This window comes from Lissotriton helveticus, chromosome 7 (assembly GCF_964261635.1).
Source record: "Lissotriton helveticus chromosome 7, aLisHel1.1, whole genome shotgun sequence".
Taxonomy (NCBI): domain Eukaryota; kingdom Metazoa; phylum Chordata; class Amphibia; order Caudata; family Salamandridae; genus Lissotriton; species Lissotriton helveticus.
In genome coordinates this window covers 743,031,625-743,051,229 of record NC_136068.1, presented here as the reverse complement: position 1 = coordinate 743,051,229, position 19,605 = coordinate 743,031,625, and the positions used below count along the sequence as shown (strand labels likewise).

General features: G+C 47.1%; 1 long non-coding RNA gene across 1 annotated transcript in view; it reads right to left on the bottom strand.

Moving 5' to 3' along the window:
• Nucleotides 1-19,172, bottom strand: part of LOC144767006 (uncharacterized) — a 134,822-nt gene extending 115,650 nt beyond the window's left edge. The window contains exons 1-2 of the long non-coding RNA XR_013598018.1: nucleotides 19,113-19,172; nucleotides 18,293-18,331 (exon numbers count right to left, since the gene is read on the bottom strand). This is a non-coding gene — a long non-coding RNA (uncharacterized LOC144767006). The remainder of the gene's footprint in view (nucleotides 1-18,292; nucleotides 18,332-19,112) is intronic.
• Between the last annotated feature and the right edge of the window lie 433 nt (nucleotides 19,173-19,605).

Below are 19,605 nucleotides of genomic sequence, written 5' to 3'. Positions count from 1 at the left end.
TGAACCCCGGAAGCTGGTATGTGGGGTCCCCCAAGGCCCCTCTCTTTCCCCCCTACTATTCAACCTATACATAGCCCCCCTCATCTTTGCTCTTCAACAGAGGGAGGTCTCCGTATATAACTATGCGGATGACCTCCAGCTCATCTTCTCTCTCCCTCACTCCCCTGACTCTAAATCTAATTTCCAATCTACAATGCTCTTCATCCGGGACTGGATGAATCACAACCACCTGAAACTAAACCCTGATAAAACAGAGCTGGTTTTGACAGGTGGTTGCTCCAGTCCCTGGTCCCCCCTTTTCTGGCCTTCCTCCCTTGGACCTCCCCCACCCCCTTCTTCTTCTGTCAAAACCCTCGGCATCAAAATTAATGACCAACTCACTTTGCATGCCCAGGTGAGTTCGGTGGTTTCCTCCTCTTTTCTATCCCTCCGCACTATCCGCAAGGTCTCCCGCTTCTTCTCCTTCACGGCCCTGAAACTTATCGTACTTGCCATGGTCGTCTCCCGCTTGGACTACGCCAACGCCCTTTACCACGGCATGCCAGCTTACAATGTACGACGACTTCAGCTGGTTCAGAACCAAGCGGCTCGTCTGGTTCACAACCTTACGAAATCTCACCATGTCACTCCCCTCTTAAAATCCTTGCACTGGCTCCCCATCCGTGAACGCTCTCAGTTCAAGGTGGGCTGCCTCACCTATCTCCGGCTTTTATCTCTTCGCAGATCATGCCCTATGCCCCCTCCAGGGAACTTCGCTCCTCTTCTCAACTTCTGCTGACCGTTCCCCGCTTTCGCCAAAAAAAATGGGGAGGTTCTAAATTCTCTACCCTTGCCCCCACTTTTTGGAACTCCCTTCCTATTCAACTCAGACGCTCTCCCCAATACTCGCTCTTCAGAAAGGCTTTAAAAACCTTTCTATTCTCAAAAGCCTTCCCCTTATAATTTTTCACCAGTCCCCCCCGTGATTCTTGCTGCTCGAGGACTCAGCATACTGTAGCGCCATGGAACCGTCAGGTGTACGCGCGCTTTATAAATAATTTAAAACTCAAACTCAGATTTAAGGGGGGACAGGTGGGATTTGGGGAGGCCTGTGAGAAGAGAATTGCAGTAGTCGTCTGGAGAGGACCAGCGATTGGACTAGGGTTTTAAGGTCTTGCTCCAGGAAGAAGCAACGAATCCCCCAAAGAAGGCGCAGTTGGTATTGAGCAGACTTTGCAATGGAGTTGATGTGGGAGATTAGATTGAGTTTTTTGTCGAGTATGACACCCAGGGATTTTGCGCTGTCGACAATGATGGGTTTATTGTTAAGTAGATTCATCTGATCCATCCATGATTGAACCGGAGGAGGAGAGAGTGAGGAGGAGAGGAGGAGGAATTCAGTTTTGGAGGGATTCAGAATCAGTTGATGTGTTGACATCCAGTTTTGAATGGAGTCCAGAGTAGATCTTAGGACGGAGAGATCGTGAGTGGAGGCAACCTTGAGGTAGATTTAAGTGTTGTCTGCGTAGAGATGATAGTGGACCCCGGATTTACTTAGGAGATCTCCCAGTGGTTCTAAATAGAGATTGAACAGTGTGGGTGCAAGTATAGAGCCTTGAGGAACACCTTGACCTACTGTCGAAGGAGGTGAAAGACTGTTCGCTATTTTGATCATTTGGGATCTATCAGAGAGGAAGGAAGCAAACCATTTAAGCACAGTGCCCTCCATGCCCATTCTCTGTTGAAGAGTGTTGAGGAGAGTGTTGTGATTGACAGTGTCAAAGGCTGCAGAAAGGTCAAGGAGAATTAAAAGACAAGACCCTCCTGAATCGAGTATCCGCAGCGCGTCATCAATCACTTTCAGCAGGGCTGTTTCAGTGCTGCAGTTTTGGATGAAGCTGGACTGAAAATTGTCCAGAAGATCATGGTCCTTGATATGACGAGAGAGTTGTTTCGCTACACATCTTTCTGTAATCTTCACAAGAAAGGGTAGGATAGTGATGGCTGATGCGAAGTTGTTGAGGTCATTCGCATCAGCAGTGGGTTTTTTAAGCAGAGGGGTGACCTGTCCAGTTTTGAAGGGGACAGGAAGGGAGCCTTGACAGAGGAAGAGGTTGACTAGAGTGGTACAATAGGGAAGAGAATGGGTATAGAAGTCAATGGCAATGGCACTAGGGATGGGGTCAAGAGAATGGTTGGAGGGCTTTGTTTCGCGGATGCAATTGAGGAGGGCATCTTCAGAGATGGGGTCAAAGTTCTGCCAAATGACTAGTGATTTGCGCTCCTCTGAAGGGATAGGATGAGCGACTTGATCCACCAGTGATTTCACTTTTTCGTTGAAGAATACAGCAAAATCCACTGCTTTCTTTGTAGAATCCTCCGGCTTGGAGGTTGGGGGAGAGCAGTTAGTATTCTTGATGAGATCAAATAGTTTTTGGGGTTTATTTTTGGCTAAATCAAGGAGGGTTCTGAAGTGCGACACTTTCCCAAGGAAGATGTGCTTGTGGTACTTGGATCTTGCTGAACGAAGCGTGGTCAAATTATCGGTGGAGGGCGCTTGCCTCCATAGTTTCTCCAGGAGTCTTAGGTGCTTCCTTTGTTCATAGAGGGATTTGTTGAACCAAGGTGCTGAGGGAATGGGCCTTTTCTTTTTGCTTTGGAGAGGAACGACTTTATTGATTTTGACTGCAAGGACTGTGAGACATTGGGAGGTGAGTTTGTCAACATCTAGGTTCGGGTCTAGCCTTGGAAGTGACAGCAAAGCTGAATCATAGAGGGAAACAGTGTCAATATTTTTAGTGTCACAGAACAAGGAGGTAGCCCTCTTAGGTTGGTCAAGAGTTATAGAGTGTGCATGGTGAAGAGAGAATGGGATGAGGAGGTGGTCAGACCAGTCTACATGAATAGGGATAGCGATAGAAAGCATGCCTGCTTTAGAAATAACAAGGTCCAGGATTGAGCCCTTGGAGTGTGTTAATTCTGAGCAGTGTTGGATAAGATGGTTTGCAGAGAGGAAGGTGGCCAGTGAATTCGCGGAAGAGTCTTGTGGTAAGCCCCAGTGGAGACTGAAGACACCCACGAAGTCCTGATTGTCACTTTGCGAGTATTGGTCGCTGATGAAGTCAGTGAGTTCCTCCATAAACGAAGGGCTGCTGCCAGGCGGGCAGTAAATGGCATGGAATCTGAGGGGTGAGCAGTGGTGTAGTTGAAGCTCAAGAGATAGGCATTCAAAAGTGCAGAAGGAGCGGATTGGAAAAGCCTTAAGTTGAAGGGAGTTTCTAAAGATGACTGTAACACCTCCCCCAACTTTGTCAGTTCTGTCATTTCTAAGAATAGAATAGCCTGTGGGTAATAGGAGATCAAACATAGAGTGAGAGGTATCGTTGAACCAGGTCTCTGTGAGGAAGAGCATGTCAATATTGTGAAAGGTGATGGTATTGGAGATTTCAAGTTTGTGTTTTCTTGCAGATCTGCAGTTGTGGAGCAGACAGCGCAGCTCTGTCAAGACTGTTTTGGTGACGGGGCACTTGGGCTATGAAGAGTGATAGGGATATTGTACTTAGACGGGGGTGCACGGGCGGGTTTAGGTGGATGCTTGGCTCTGATAGAGGAGATGGTTGGAATAGTATAGATGGTTGGGTTACTCGGAGATGCAAGTTGAGGAAAGGTGGCGTTCAAGGGCTTGTGTGGATTAACGATGGTTGCAGACGACTGGTTATGCTTGGCTATACTGGGGTGTGGGGGCGAGGTGCATCTCGTGGGAAGGAGAGAGTTTTCCAGAGGAGTAGAGGTGTAAGGAAAAGTGAAGATCTGGGAGCTTAAAAGTGAAATGGTAGCTACAAGCTGGGAGATAGAGGTGATAAGAGAGCCTAGCTTATTTTCCAGAGAGAGTAGGGCAGAGCACGGAAGGTTGTGTGGCTCGATGGAAACAGGAGGGGGTGAAATTGGTGATGAAGACAGGGAAGGAGGAGGACAGGAGGAGAGTTGGGGTCTAGGATTCATAGGTGGGGAAAAGTGGAGGTTGAGAGCGGGAGTTGGTGTATCAGAGGTGCAGGGCGGGTTCTCTTTGTTGGCGTTGCAAGAAGGAAAGGAATTAAGGACAAATTTAGGGGGAGATGGGTGCGGCTCAAGGTGGTGGGGTAGAAGGAGAGGGGAGGACTGTGTGAAATCATAGGGAAGTGGGAGTTAGGGCGGAAAGGAGGGGAGGTGGTTGGAGAGGTCCTGTCAGCTAGGCGAGGTGGCTGTGAGGGAATGGGCATTTGGCAGAGTGAGGGGCGTTGGGAGAAGGGGAAGTTGAAGCAAGGAAATGGTTCTGCTGGGACCGAGGGAGGGAAATGGAAAGTGTTACCAAGGGGGGAGAGGGGGTAGCATATAGCTTAGCAATGTTGGAGGAGTGGGGGGAAGGAGAGAGATGCAATGGATTGTGGAGAAATCCGGGTAAATAGCGAGGGGAGGAGGAGGTAGAGAATAGGGGGAGAGGGAGGAATAAGGGGAGCGTAAGGAAAGTTAACTGGGAGAGAAGGTTGGAGGAGAGGTGGACTAAACAGGTGGGTGGCAGGTAGGAATAGGTGGGAGGAGATGAGGTTGGAGTACCGGGACGGTGCAGATTGGACGAGCAGCGAATTAGCTAGAGGTAAGGCTGAAGTGATGACGGGGGTGTACTGTGGGGGGGAGGAATGTGAGAGGAGGGCACAGGAGAGGGGGAGGGTTGATGGTCGACCTGTGCTTCTCGGGGGTGCAGCCTATTCGAGTGTGGGGGGTCGGGGGAGGAGAAAGGGAGTAATGGGTGGAGCTAGATGAAGAGTCAGGGTATGACCCAGTCGCAGAAGAGGTGAGTAGGGAGGGGAAGAGGTGGTCAAAGAGAGAGAGACAGGTGTCTTTGCCTTGGATCATGACAGTACCGTTGTTATAGAGTGAGATAGTAAGGGAGCCGTTGAAACACGCATATGGGGACATTTTTAGTTGTTTCCCATGAGGGATAGAGGAGGAGGAGGTGACGTTAAGGGAATTATATAAGCTGGTGGGCCAAGAGGGGGTGTCATGAGTGAAGAAAATGAGATCGTTTTTGAGCCTCCCACACCAACCATTGTAAAATTGATCAACAAAAAGGGAATCAGGGAAACGTTCAATAGTGTTATGCTTCAATCGTTTTACTGAAGCTTTCGTCTGGTTGGGAGGATAAATGATTTTTTAGCAGTTAATTCCAGCCTTAACTCGAGTGGTGGCCATATTGGGACAATGAGGAAGAGGAGGGTGGGGGGGATAAGAGAAGGGAGTTACTAGGAAAGCAGTGATGAGGAAAAGTAAAAGGACATAAAGGGAGCACATATTCCAGACGTCGGGTGAAGATAACTGAACTAATGTGCCGTCCGGGAGGCGAGGTGATTAGGCACAGATCGTTAGCAGAAGAAGATAGGGGCTTGGAAGTCTCTGTGATTCCGCTGGTATTTGTTGGGCTCTTCAATAGGTATACATGATGCCACCTAGCACTAGATGATATTTACAAAGGGAATTGTTTACATATGTCAGGGCCAACTGGACCACTGTCAAAACCATCACAAAGCAAATTTAGTAAAAGTAAAACAGATCATAAACGAACACCCAGTATCCACTGGTGATCCCTGTACTTAGCATCAGCCTGTAGCAAAAACCACATTCGGCACCAACCGCCTCGTACGCCCATAATCTCAACAGACTAATATTGGACCCTAATCTCCTAAGAATCACTAACATGAGGGGCATAAAGCACAGGTTGAAACAAAATCTCACTAGCATAACCAAAATATGCAAGACAACCTCATCATCATGTAACCACCTTTAGAGGTACTCAGAACAGGGTGCGTAAATCTGACACTACTTGCTGCGCAGCTGTAAAAGGCCTAAACGGTGCAGCTGCCACTACTTGCTGCGCAGCTGTAAATGAGGGCGAGGCTGCCAGGGCACTCAAAGTGTCCTTTAAGTAGATAGGAAGAAACGTTGCAGCTGCCAACGCTGTTGCTGCACTTGATCTATTGACCGATGGTAATGGTTTATCAGTAGCACATGGGCAATGTTAAGAGGAGAATTCCTGAACCAGATCTGTGGGATAATGTCAATTTGCCCACTCCAAGATGGCCCCCAAATGCAGAGGGTGGAACCAGCCAGTTTCACTCTCTATGCATGAGTGAATGAAGGCAAGGAAGTGCTGGCAGGCGCCTAGGCGAGGGGCAGCATAGGGGTGAACCAGGGCTGTGAACTAATAGCAACTTGGCATTGATCTGGCCTCCAGGATCTTTAATTATTTAACAGATATCACTACCATTTACGGATTTACTGTTGGTTTAATTTCCTTTGCAAGCTCCAACACTAGATCCATCAGAACACATATCCTTTGCAACTCACGCTATAGTATAGCAGCTCCGAGCAGACCAGCCAAAGGGAGCAGTGGGGGAGGGGAGGTTGGTGGAAACAAACCACCTTCTAACTCAACACACCGTCTAGCTCAGAGGCTCCAGCGCAGCCAGGGCAGCTGTGATAACCCCCGGGGCACTCTACTGTTTGTTAAGTGGCCAATGTTCCCGACGTGGAATACAGGCTGCACTGTTCTCTGTCCTGAAGGGATCAAACGGACCCTTTCCATTTAAATTCTTAATAAATAAGAAACATGCCCAGTGTCGATGAAGCAAGCGTCTGGAGTGGTCAAATATGCACAACAACAAGTAACCCTCCTTAGACAGCAAACAAGTAGCACCTTTCTGAGGCAGCAGCAAGGGTGAGCTTTGGCTTGGCACATAAAGCTTGCAGCGAGCGACTGTGTGCGAATATCCCTGGCTCACTACCTTTCACTGGTGCAGATTTCTTCCCAGCATAATCTAGAGATCTTTAGGGCTACATTATCGACCGATAACTTTTTAAGAAATCTCAAAATGTGGGAACTTGCCTGCAAGTGCCAGGAAACCAAATTAAATTCTCCTCTTATACTTTGTACCATGGTTCCCGTTGGATGGACAATAGCCTCCTAAGGACAACCGTCTCCAGCATTTCCCAACTGCAGGAGGGGTCAAGTGCAAGACCCTCTGCACCGTACAGCACCAAGGGGGGTATCTTCCCGTCATATGCTTTCATAAGAGAGGTAAGAGCCAAGCCCTCATACCTATGGTAAAATTTAACCAGACAGCCAGCCTGTAATGTGGACCAATCCTTGGTAGGCCCCATGTGAATATCCCATTTTAAGTCCATATAGAAAGCCAGCACTAATTACTTATAAGAGTCCACAACTTTAAATGCTAGAAAGTTCAGGAACCATTTAAAATTGTTCACCTTTTCCACCTAAAGACCATTACTTTTGTTTTGTTCCATATTCATTTTCAAGGAATTCTGTTTGCAATGTGCCCCAAGGGAGTCCAATTTCCTTTGCAGACCGATAGGAGTGTACACCAGCAAAATCAGATCATCAGCATACAGCAGGCACAGGATAGGCCACTCCCCAACTTTAGGAGAGAGTGAATGTGACAATTTTATAGGTCTGCCAAGAGTAGGCCGAAAAGCAATGGCGCTAGGAAACACCGCTAGCGAAGGCCATTCTGAATTGAAATCTTTTGCGATAATCTACCAGCTTTATGAAGTTCATTCTGTGTCCAGTTAATGCTTGCATTGAATTGAGGAGTACAATTGGTATCTTCATGGAGCAGAGTTTCCCCCACAGAAGACCCCTGTCAACTGTATCACAGGCTGTACGAAAAACAATAAAACAGAAGCACAGCCTTTGATTAAGTTCCAGGGATTTCCAAATAATTGCCAAGAGAGCAAAACAGTGACCTATGGTTGTGTGAGCCTCTCGGGACCCTCCTTGCTCAACCGGTATGATCTGGTGCTCTTGCACCCAATCTTCCAAGTGAGACAATGGAAGTCTATAGTGAGAGGGAGCCGAACTATACCCCTTTTTTTGGGGGGGGAAATATGTTCGTTGCTTTTTACAGTGCATAAACACAACAGGCATGTCACAAAAAACCATCAGCCACCACCCTTCCTCCCCCTCCCTCCTCCCCCTCCCGCAAAAACCTACTCCCGTCTTCCTCTCTATCGGGCTTTACATTGCTTCTCCAAGGGCCCCAAAATACTAAAACAAACCCTTTTTTTTTAATCGTTTCACTATTGACCCACTCTATGATGAGGGATATTGCCCTTTGTAGGTATCCAGAAGAACAGAAGAGATAAAACTCTTGCCCACCATTCATTGTTTGTCTTAATTAAAACTACTGGGATATTATGGGTCAATTTCTCTTGTTAACTTAACATTATCAATTACCGCCCTTACCACTTTCTCAGAGCACCAACTGGGCTCCATATTCTTGGAGGTGCTCATATAAGGGCTCAGTGGTGAAATACCATATAAACCCTCCAAGTATGTAGCCCAGATATCCTCTTCAATCATACACGTTAGAGACCCCACATAAGGACTACAGGTTTCATTTACTTTCTTCCAAAACTCTCTCCAATCTCCAGAGTATATAACATCCAACAAACCATCCCACTTACTACGATAAAAAGTGATTTTTTTTCTATAAAGCAACTGCCTATACTGGCACTTTAGCTATACAGTACCTGTTTGGAAAATTCTTCTGAACTCAATCTAGATTGTTCGGATTCCTTTCTCCGAAGGCTTTTCATTTCCAGATAGGCAGAATGGAACCAGCCCTTCCCATTGCCTTGGTCCGTTGTCTGTGCCCCAGACGTTTTGATGTTTACACGTATATAATCCAGCATATTTTCTATAATCTCATTAAACCACACAATTCTATTCTCTAGTCCCACAGAAAAACATCAGAATGTTCCGAAATTTGGCATGCGGCCAAATGCTGGAGGTGGACTGGATCAAGTTGTGTTGTGCGTCTCTGTGAGAAGCTTATCCCCAGCGGAGGCACTTTGCGGCTGCCACTGGTTCTTGGAAGCATAGGGCAGCTGCAGTAGCCCAATAATCACTGCCCCCATATTTTGTTCCTTTAAAATCTAGAAAAAGTCCAGACTGCCAGGCTGGGATGAACAAATAGTAAATGGAGCCCTCTAGGCAACCCTGCCGGAATGTTTCAGCTGCTGGGATGTCATTTTTAGGTCTCGCCTACGCAGCGCGCATGCGCTACTTAGGAGGAGACCTCTTGGAATCGATTAGCTATTTTGCCCAAAAACTTGCACGCTTTGCACTGCTTTCAATCGCAAAATGCGTGCATGTTTGGCGTTTCCCTTGCGGGAGCGAGCTTTGGCGACATCTGTTTGCAATTATCTTGCAAACAGATGGTGCCTTTTTCCTTACCTCTATTATTTCCTTTTCATGTTTTACTGCTACTCTCTTTTCTCCGCGCTTCGTTTTCTGCCTGCTCCCCTGCCCTTTTCACTTCCCTCTCTGACAAGCATTTTTCCTGCCTCCGCGCCTTCCCTCCTCAGCCCGCGCTCAGCCCGAGCTCCCGCCTCTGGCAGATCTTATCTTTTGGCCTGCGCACCTCAATAGGGAAACCCCAACTTTAAAGGCAGGACTTCAGGGAGGCTGAGACAGAGACGGCTCATCAACTAACTCACATAATGTAGTCAACAACACACCTCGCCCCCCACACTGTTAGCCTTTTGAAGAAACCTTGGTGACATCTGTATCCATTACAGGGAGATGTTGGCGCTGTTAATTGCTTATTGGCCTTTGTCAGGACAGTGAAGATTTGTATTATATCGGGGGTATTTTGCTGTTTGCCTGAGAGTCACTACTCACTGCACCCTACCTCACTCACGGATCGATCTTCACTCACTGATAAACCCCTTGCTTGCACATACATGCCAACTATTTCAAAATGGGAGTGTAGCAGAGTAGGAGAGACAGACCGGAGACCAGGTCGTGGGATATAGGGTTTTATTTTAATAAATGATTTCTTCTTTTTGAATGAGTGTCTTTCGCGGGAAAAAGCAGCTGGATCCGTCGTGACGGTGCTGGCCTTAGGGATCTGCCTTTAAACTGGTCCCTCCTCTTCGTAAGGTCTTCTATCCCAGAACCAGTAGATAGGGTAGTTCAGCGTCTTCCTCCGGGTTTGAAGCATGATGGATCCCAAAAGAACAAAAGAGGACAAGAATCAGACGTCCGTCTGAGAATTATGCTTGTAGGGGACCCGGGGTGTGAGGTGACCACCAGTGCTATTTTACTTTGTATAGCCTTACGGGCTGGAGTGTAACGGAGAGTGCAAATGGAGGGGGGGTTGTAGAGGAGTGATGAAGCTTGGAAGGACGTGCCCGCTCTAACCCACTTCACTACCTCTTGTCAGACCCGCCCCGCCTCCCAACCCAAGTCGACACCCGTTGTTGTACCTGGGAGAGCCAGACTCCTCCGTGGGTCTGGCTGGGCGATTCGCCGGGACGTTGGCCTCCTGGCTTCTCGTCTGCTTCTTTCCGTTAGTCGTTTCTTCGGTCCGCTACTCCTTCTTCCCTCCGGTCGCGTACCCAGGAATTTGCTCGATCTCCAGCGTCGGTGACGTCACACGCCGACTTTAGGACTTCCTCCCTTTTCACCAATGCTCCCGTGGCCACGTCACTCCCGGGCGGTTCTTTCACAGCTGTATACGCCTCCTCAAAGGGCCACTCGCCTTCCTTCTCCTCTTGTTTCCCCCACAGCGGATCGTCCTCGTAACTCCAGTCAATCTGTGGTCGTCGAAAAGAGGGGAGAGACGAGGCGTCAGCAACCCACCAGTCTAATGAAGGCGCCTTATCCTCAAGTGTCGAGTACTTCCGGTTACAGGGAGATTTAACAAAAAATCGGGGTGGGTGTGTATTTTCCCCACTTACTTCTACTGAAGCAGAAGTTAATCAATCAATGTGCTTTTCTTTCGGTCAAGATACGACCATAAAAGGACCTCTTTGGAATTCCATTAAGATAAGTGCATACAATAATCTTAAAACAATATAAGCCATTTCAGGCGGGAGACAGCTAGAATAAACTTTTTTTTGCTTAAAAAAGCGGGAGTCTCCCGCCTGGATAGGGTCTATTGGCATGTATGCTTTCAGCATCACAGATCAACTACTCTCTGCTCGCTCAACTCACCGCCACCACCACATTCACTGATCCCATCTATCAATGGCAGAACATTTGTGGGGCTATTTCCGGTGCGCAGATCGGCCATATGTTGCATCCGGTGACATGTTGTGTGGAGTGCTGTTGCGGCAGTGGTTCAGGGGGACATGTGCAGTTGTATCCATAATGCAGGGGCCGAACCTGAAGCTGCCATGTTTGCGACTAGGGAGAAGGCCCTATGTCATGGGTACTCACAATTATTTTCCCTGGGGTCACAACGTTTGGTCCGAGATGTGATCAAGGGCCACAGTAGGGTGGTGGTCGGGAAGAGGGGACAAGGGTGGGGATTGTGGCATGGTGGGTTTAGGGGAAGTGAAGCATATACATCTACAGTCTGAATTGCCCACTGTTAAACTAAAAGCTTATGATTAATCACAGCTTCTTCTCTTAACCAAATTGTGTGATCCTAGGCAGATGTTTTATTTCATTGTACCTCCTTTTTTCTTCATTAACACAAACATAACTTCCGGATGTGTTACAAAAACGTTCTGTGTTCGATTTAATAAACCATAATGTTCATGTTGATAGAAACCCAGTTAACATAGCAACTGACCTGCTTCTTATTTCACTATTGACATTGTTGTTAGAGTGGGGCGGGAGATAACTGAATATTTTTAAATTCATGTTTGAAAATTATCACTTTAAAAAATATACTTCTCAACGCCTTGATATAACCTGATGTACTAAGGTGAAATGGTTCTGCATGCTAATGAAGAACACTGTTTGAATTTTGAAAAGACTTTATAATACTTTAACACTTTTTCTGCAAGACATCTTTAAAAACTGAAGGTGTTTTTAAAGTTTAGCGGTGCAGGACACCCTAGTTACTTCCTTTCTTTAACTTCAATTAACCATGAAATAAATCCTTACCATTTAGCATTTTTGTTAATGTTGCTGCCGAGTCAAGTAAACAGCAGCCCAGTGCCACCGTTGACCGGAGGCCGCATATAAAGGTCGGGAGGGCTGCACTTTGAGTATCACTGCCTTATGTGGTATCATAGTAGGTGTATAGGTAGAGTATGCACAACCGTATCTGGAATACCAGGACAGATCATGGTGCAAATATTTCCGGAGTGCTGTTACACAGCAGTTTACACTCATGTGTACGATGCCCTCTCTATGCTCAACCAAGCAGACCTGCTCTGGTGGGCCACATCTAGGGTGCAGGGAAAGCCAGGTGCTTAAGTGCTCATCAACAGCAATATTTATGCGGGCATCTCTGTGGTGTCGACACAGCCATACAGGGGGTGCAGAAGCCAAGCCTGCAAAGCCACACCTGAATCATGGCCAAATCGGTGCAGGCAGCATTATACAGCCATGCCCAAGGAGCAGTGGTGGATCCGTGCACAGATGTATATCATGTGTAGACAAAGTGTACCGGGGAGTTATAGCTGGACTGCTGGGCTAAGCTCGGTTTAGAAACCTGGGGACAGAGGCAGAGTGGTAGCTACCATAGCTAGCGTGGGAGAACAGAACACTGCATGCATATACGGTGTTCAGAGAAAGGACCCACTGAAACCATATTTGAGGAACAGGGACTGTACAAGGTGTAATAATATCTAATGTGTAGGAACAGCCTATTGCCACCACATCTTGGTTGTCCACCATATTCACATGCAGTCATCTGGCTATTTCAGGGATGCAGGCACAAAGCCACCTGCTGCAATATCTCGGTCAGGGGTTTCCAACCTTTTCTGTGATAAGAGCTACTTGTGCTCAATGACAATCCCCCCAAGCTACTAATATTATTAGAGATGTATTAGAAACCACATCAGAAGTGATTGCATTAGTGGCCACTATATGTAAGATTACTAGCTGTGATCACCTCCGTGTTTCAGGCAGACTGCCCGCAGTAATGTAAACAAGCATTGGCATAGATAATAGGTCTCGTTTTTGGGACCATATAAGTATTTAGTTATGCAGCTGTTAGGACACGCAGCAGCTGAACGTCCCGCAAACGAGCGAAGCGAGTCCGGAACTACAAGTCCCAAAAACCCCACGCCTTGAACTACAAATCCCAGGAAGGCACCGCGCGGGACGGAAGCAGACGCCGCCATAAAACAGACATCGGTGGCAGGACGCGGCGTCGGATATTCCGTGTTCAGGTTGCCGAACACTTACACTAGACGGAAGGTGAGACCAGACGCTGAGACACGCATCACCGACAGAGAGCATCGGTCTCGGGTAAGCAGTTTGCATACCGCTGTTGTCAGAGGCGCTGCATTCCCCGCTTGAAGGCAACGAGAGCAAGGGACACGAACCTGCGGGTGCAAACACTCCGTCACCGCTCGAGGGTTACCGAGCTTGAGACAACGCCAACGGGAGCCTGTACTTGCTATACTTGTGCCTCAGTCCCCGCTCGAGGGTTATCGAGCAGGAGAGAAGCCCAGGCTGCCAGACCTTTGCCATAGTCCCCGCTCGAGGGTTGTCGAGCGCGAGAGACGCTAACTTTGTATATACCTTGCCCCAGTCCCCGCTCGAGGGCTATCGAGCGCGTGAGACGCTAACTTTGTATATACCTTGCCCCAGTCCCCGCTCGAGGGTTATCGAGCGCGTGAGACGCTAACTTTGTATATACCTTGCCCCAGTCCCCGCTCGAGGGTTATCGAGCACGAGAGACGCTAACTTTGTATATACCTTGCCCCAGTCCCCGCTCGAGGGTTATCGAGCGCGAGAGATGCTAACTTTGTATATACCTTGCCCCAGTCCCCGCTCGAGGGTTATCGAGCGCGAGGGGCGCTTCCAGCATTTCTCCTTGGCCCCTGTCCCCACTCGAGGGTTTCGAGTGTGTGAACACTGAAAGCCGCAAACCCAAGGATCCTTGCCACACGTGTTAGCCCTCCGTTGGAGAGTGTTGGGACCGACACTCATACGGGGGACGACCTGAGGAATTCCATCACCCTCATCATAAGATCGAGTGGCATTGTCGGCCACTGCTTAGCACAATGTCCTCTGTTGGTGAATGCCGGGACCGGCATTCGTGCAGAGGACGGTTGGAACCAAGGTGAACGGTTCACCGTGATCGCTTGCAGGCTGTAACCCCTTATTTTGTTGTGCGGTGCAGAATAAAGCTGGTTAAACCAACCTACAGGTCTGTTCTCTGTTGAGAGGTAGCGCGTGTGTGCAGTGTTCTTAGCTGCCCCAATCCTGAGGAAACAAGGGGATTACAGCAGCACAATATCCTTGGTGCAACAACATCAACTGTTGCATGGCTAAACACTTATAAGGTCCCAAAGGTGAGACCTATTGGCTATGCCAATGCTTCTTAAAGCATCCACTGAGACATAGCAACCTGTAATTTACCAGTTATTGGCCCAGTGCCTTAGCCACCTTCTTTATCATACCGGACAGAAAAGAGGCTGGATGAATATTATCACATTGAACTACCTCTTCCATCTGATCAGGATGTAATCGGGAATTTCCCCAGTATTACCTGAAAAGCTTGATCAAAAGATTCTAACCAAATATTCATTTTACAATACTCCTCTTTATGGATGTTTGTGTTTATCAATATGAAGTGTTTGCATACCCTATTCTTCAGCCCAAATTCTATGACAGCCAGCTGTAAACCACTGGACAGATTGACAACCTCAAAGGATTTTTTAATTACTTTGGTAGAGATAAGGGTTGTTACCTCTGCAGAAGCTCTACCCTTTCCTTGTTTGAAGCATTTACTATTTATGGCTACGAAGCCTTCAACTGTTTTATCCTCTATCAACCAAGATTCCTGAAGGAACACCACATGGTAAGACTTTATTCTTTATTCCAAGTTGACAATCCTCTTGAAATGCTCACACTCATGGATATTCCATTTTAGGATTCTCAGATTGGGAAAATGATCCTCCCTCTATGGAGCACTGAATCAATCATCCCACTATCACGTATCTCAAAGCTTCATCAGGGGACGAATCTATTTTAATGTTCCTACTTTGGGATTACACACTGTTCTGGCATTCTGTCATTCACAAAAACTACCCTTAGATTATTTGTGTCCTGTCAGTCCAGCCCACATCCCTTAGCGGTTGACATCAATCCAGCTGTGGGGTAAGATGAAATCAACTCCCACTAACTAGGTGCCAACCCACCATGCGTATTCAAAAAGAAGGTGCAGGTTGACCCATTCATCATTGTCTTCACTTTTATGGATATCTTTATTTCCAAACCAACACTTGCTAGATCCATTTCTGCCTTAGCTGCCATATTTGCAATGCAAGGGGAGATAAAATCAAATCTCTCCCTTGCTCCCCCACCTGAAACCCCACATGGGCTAAATCGTCTGAGGAAATCCAACACAGTGAGGGAATCTGCTGAAATATGGTTCGAATTTTAGAGTGATTGAGTGGGCGCAGTTTCTTGGCTTTCTTCCCCGGCGAATTATATCCAACACGAGAACATGGGTCACTGGTTCCAGAGTCGGTGGCTTCTCTGACAGAACAATGTTCTCTTTACTCTTCCCTTTAAACCCCAGAGTATTAGGCCCATTCCCCTTATCTAGCACCGAGGTACCAGTGCATGCACTAGTACGTTCTTTTATTAGCTGGGACTTCCTAGAAGGTCAACTCCAAAGATGTTTTAATTCTGGTTTAATTATTCATTTTTTTAAACTAACATTGGGCATATAGAGACATAAACTGTACCCTTTGGGTCCTAGTGTTCACCTCTATCATTTATTGTATCTTATTCATGCCCAGTTATTACTTTGAGATTCCCCAACTTGTGCTCCGTACAATCCTTTAATATTGGCATGCAGTTGTTAGCCTTACATAGCTCAACATTTTTAACTGTCAGCTTGATTAGTGCTAACCACCACTAGAGTCTCTAAATAGCATGTAACGTGTTCTGCATAAGTAAAATTACATCTAACAAGGACAATGAACCGATGGCTGAATATTAATAGACACTCCCATCGAGTCTTGATCCTTCGACCACCAGTGGGGGTGCCAGCACATTAAGACAGGGTGAAGTCTGGTGCCCTTGTCCAGAATGTTGGAGAATGAAAACTCCAAGTTATTGTCCAGCTGTCCACCTTTACCTTCCTAAACCACTACTTCTTGGTCTACACCTTGGACTCCAGAAGTACCGCCAATCTGTTTCGCTGGGGAATTGGCACTAAAATGAAGGTGTATATATATATTCACTTCCTGTGCTGAGAGAGGGTCCCGGTCTTTTGCGGCTGTTCGTGCTTTTACCTCGTGGGTTGAGAATCCCTACCTGCTGTTGCTATCCCTACTCCTCGCGGCCCCCGCTTCGCGGGAGCCGCTCAAGAGCATTGACATTTGGGACACACCCCCGGGAGAGGAGCTGCTGGAGACGCCTACCACCCTTGCGGGACTGCGAGGACCAGCGGGCGTTGTGTTCTAGACTCGCTGCAGCTGGTCCTCTTCCCGCTCCCTCCCGCCTGGATTTAAAAAGAACTGCGGGCAGGGACCTCAGCGCTTCCTGTGCTGAGAGAGGGTCCCGGTCTTTTGCGGCTGTTCGTGCTTTTGCCTCGTGGGTTGAGAATCCCTACCTGCTGTTGCCATCCCTACTCCTCGCGGCCCCCGCTTCGCGGGAGCCGCTCGAGAGCATTGACATTTGGGACACACCCCCGGGAGAGGAGCTGCTGGAGACGCCTACCACCCTTGCGGGACTGCGAGGACCAGCGGGCGTTGTGTTCTTAACTCGCCGCAGCTGGTCCTCTTCCCGCCCCCTCCCGCCTGGATTTAAAAAGAACTGCAGGCAGGGACCTCGGCGCTTCCTGTGCTGAGAGAGGTCCCGGTCTTTTGCGGCTGTTCGTGCTTTTGCCTCGTGGGTTGAGAATCCCTACCTGCTGTTGCCATCCCTACTCCTCGCGGCCCCCGCTTCGCGGGGTCGCTCGAGAGAATTGACATTTGGGACACACCCCCGGGAGAGGAGCTGCTGGAGACGCCTACCACCCTTGCGGGACTGCGAGGACCAGCGGGCGTTGTGTTCTTGACTCACCGCAGCTGGTCCTCTTCCCGCCCCCTCCCGCCTGGATTTAAAAAGAACTGCGGGCAGGGACCTCGGCGCTTCCTGTGCTGAGAGAGGGTCCCGGTCTTTTGCGGCTGTTCGTGCTTTTGCCTCGTGGGTTGAGAATCCCTACCTGCTGTTGCCATCCCATCTTGGAGTCCCAGAACTATGGTCCAACCCGGAAGCAGCGTCTGTAAGGGTTTCTAGGAAAGAACTCTCAAATTTATTCTACAGCGCTATGCTCCAGAAAACTATGACCTCACTCCGGGAAGGATCATTATCTGACTCATTTATTAAAATAAAAGACTCTTACAGCCCTGAATATGTACTGGACAGTATGACACCTGTGTCTGTCCGGAAGATTTATATGCAATGGAGGTACGGTTGTCTCCCACTTAGATCCCTTACTAAATCTTGGGAAGGTAATTTGGAATCAGGGGCATGTCCTGCGTGCAATTACAAACTGGAAAGTGACCTTCATGTGGCCTTGTTCTGCAGAGCCTACAACAGAATTAGGAGGTACTGGTTGGTCCCTTACCTAAGGAATTTGGGCTTTAGAACTTTTGCCCCCGCCTATAGAGTCCTTAAGACAGATCTAGCACCCCCTACTGTGTTTGTAATGGCAAAATTCTTGACGGCAATGTGGCGAACACGTGCATTGATTATTAGGAATACTAAAGCTGTATGAAATATTTCTATTTTCCCTCTCTTTCCCCTTTTTGTATTATAAATGTTTTTTAGTAATTAGTTTTAATCATGAGTTTTTCTGTATAAGCCCAAATGTTTTTATGATGGAAATTACTTGTATATTTGTATATCTTTTATGGTCTTTTATGACCGAAATAAAGATTACTGAATTGAATTGAATATATTCACAAAGGAGCAACAGAGGGAAAAGAAGACCAGGTCACCCTCCACTTACAAATCCTCAAAATACCAAAACCTGGTTTCTAAGGCGCCTTTTTCAAATTCAAAAACGTTATTAAACGTGTGCGAAATGCTGTCATTTACCAAATTCCATATACTCCTCTTTCCTTCTTATTTATGAGGTAGTCACAACACGCTTATCCGCCTTTCTTTAAAATCATAATTTTTTCAGTAGACAGTCCTCCATGGGTCAAACACTAAGGTACTTAAACTTAACCTAGTGGAAACCCCAATCTCACAAAATGTGTAGACAATTGTCTATATAAAAAATGTGAACAGACAAAATGACCCCTCACGTGCGCACCGCCAATGGGGTCACTGGTTGGTACTCACCAGTTGCGTCCACTTTTATCATCATCGTGGTCATTTTGTCTAGAAAGTAAAGAAGAAAGTGTCCAAGAAGAATGAAAAATTAGAATCAGGTGCAGGGAAGTGAGACAGGCCACATCTCACGATGTAACCAGATGTGATTAAAATTGAGAAAGAAACACTCCAAAAGCAATCTCTTTATTATTTACTGAGTGTTTTTTATCAAATTAAAATGGACAGGTTGCCATTCATGCATACTACTTCCAACGCCAACATGTTTCTTTGCCTCAGAAATTTAGGCAAATTCTTCAGGGCCAAAGCACTTCGCCAAAGCACCCGTAATGGAAGACTGTCAAATGCAAATAAGCACACACAACATACTGCGTCACTCTCCCCTCTCCCAATTAAAAATGAACTCTGTTTTCAATCAGATTTTTATGATCATATTCACCCTGATATAGCCAATGTCTTGCGTACCGGCTTTCGCTGCTGAGGTCAGCCAGAAAACTCCATAAATGAGTCCTCCTTATGGATTGACCATACGTGTATTGTGTCAATATGAAGTGAAACCACACCGGGATTCAAAAAAACGTTCAGCCACATGCAACTAAACAGACAAGTGAACAAAGTGCAACGCCACTATTTCAAATGCCCGATGTAAAATGTTCATTTATATTAATGTGAAGCATAATCACATTTTATTGCTCCCTTCCATAGTAGTCATAAGAAATGTCGCATCTAACGTCTAACTGACGTTAGCCAAAAGTAGGTCCCTTAAAATTCTTACCCGTTTCAAGTGCCACCCACTTCTGCACCCGCAACAAACCTCCCTGTTCCTCCTTACCGCCCGGGGCCTCACGGAGCACGTAGTCAGCTCCCGTAGGTTCCTGCTATATGCGCGCCAGAACATCTTCCCTGACGATCACATGGGCACGTATGGTCACGTGAGGGTGATTTCGTCACTGTCACGTCGTGTGGGATCGAAAGCGCCATTTTCAAATGGGAAGGAAGGAAACCCAAACGAGTGGCATTTTAATGGAAGCACCACGGTTGCTCGAGATTTCTCATAAGTTGATTTTGAGGACTTCCCATAAAATTGATTTTAATATCTCGATATTTATTCAATAAAATGAAAATAGATTACTGCTCCATTCTCACATTGCGTTTTAAACCTTGTTGTTACCACTCAGTCTTCTTATGTGTAACTGGAATCCTATAGGTCACACACTTTTTTTTAGAAAAACTTTAATGATTTCAGAAAAAAGAACAGCTAAAATTCCTAGCGCATCTAGACTTTGTCATGGAACACAAAAGTCTATGCGCTTATTTCATAGTGG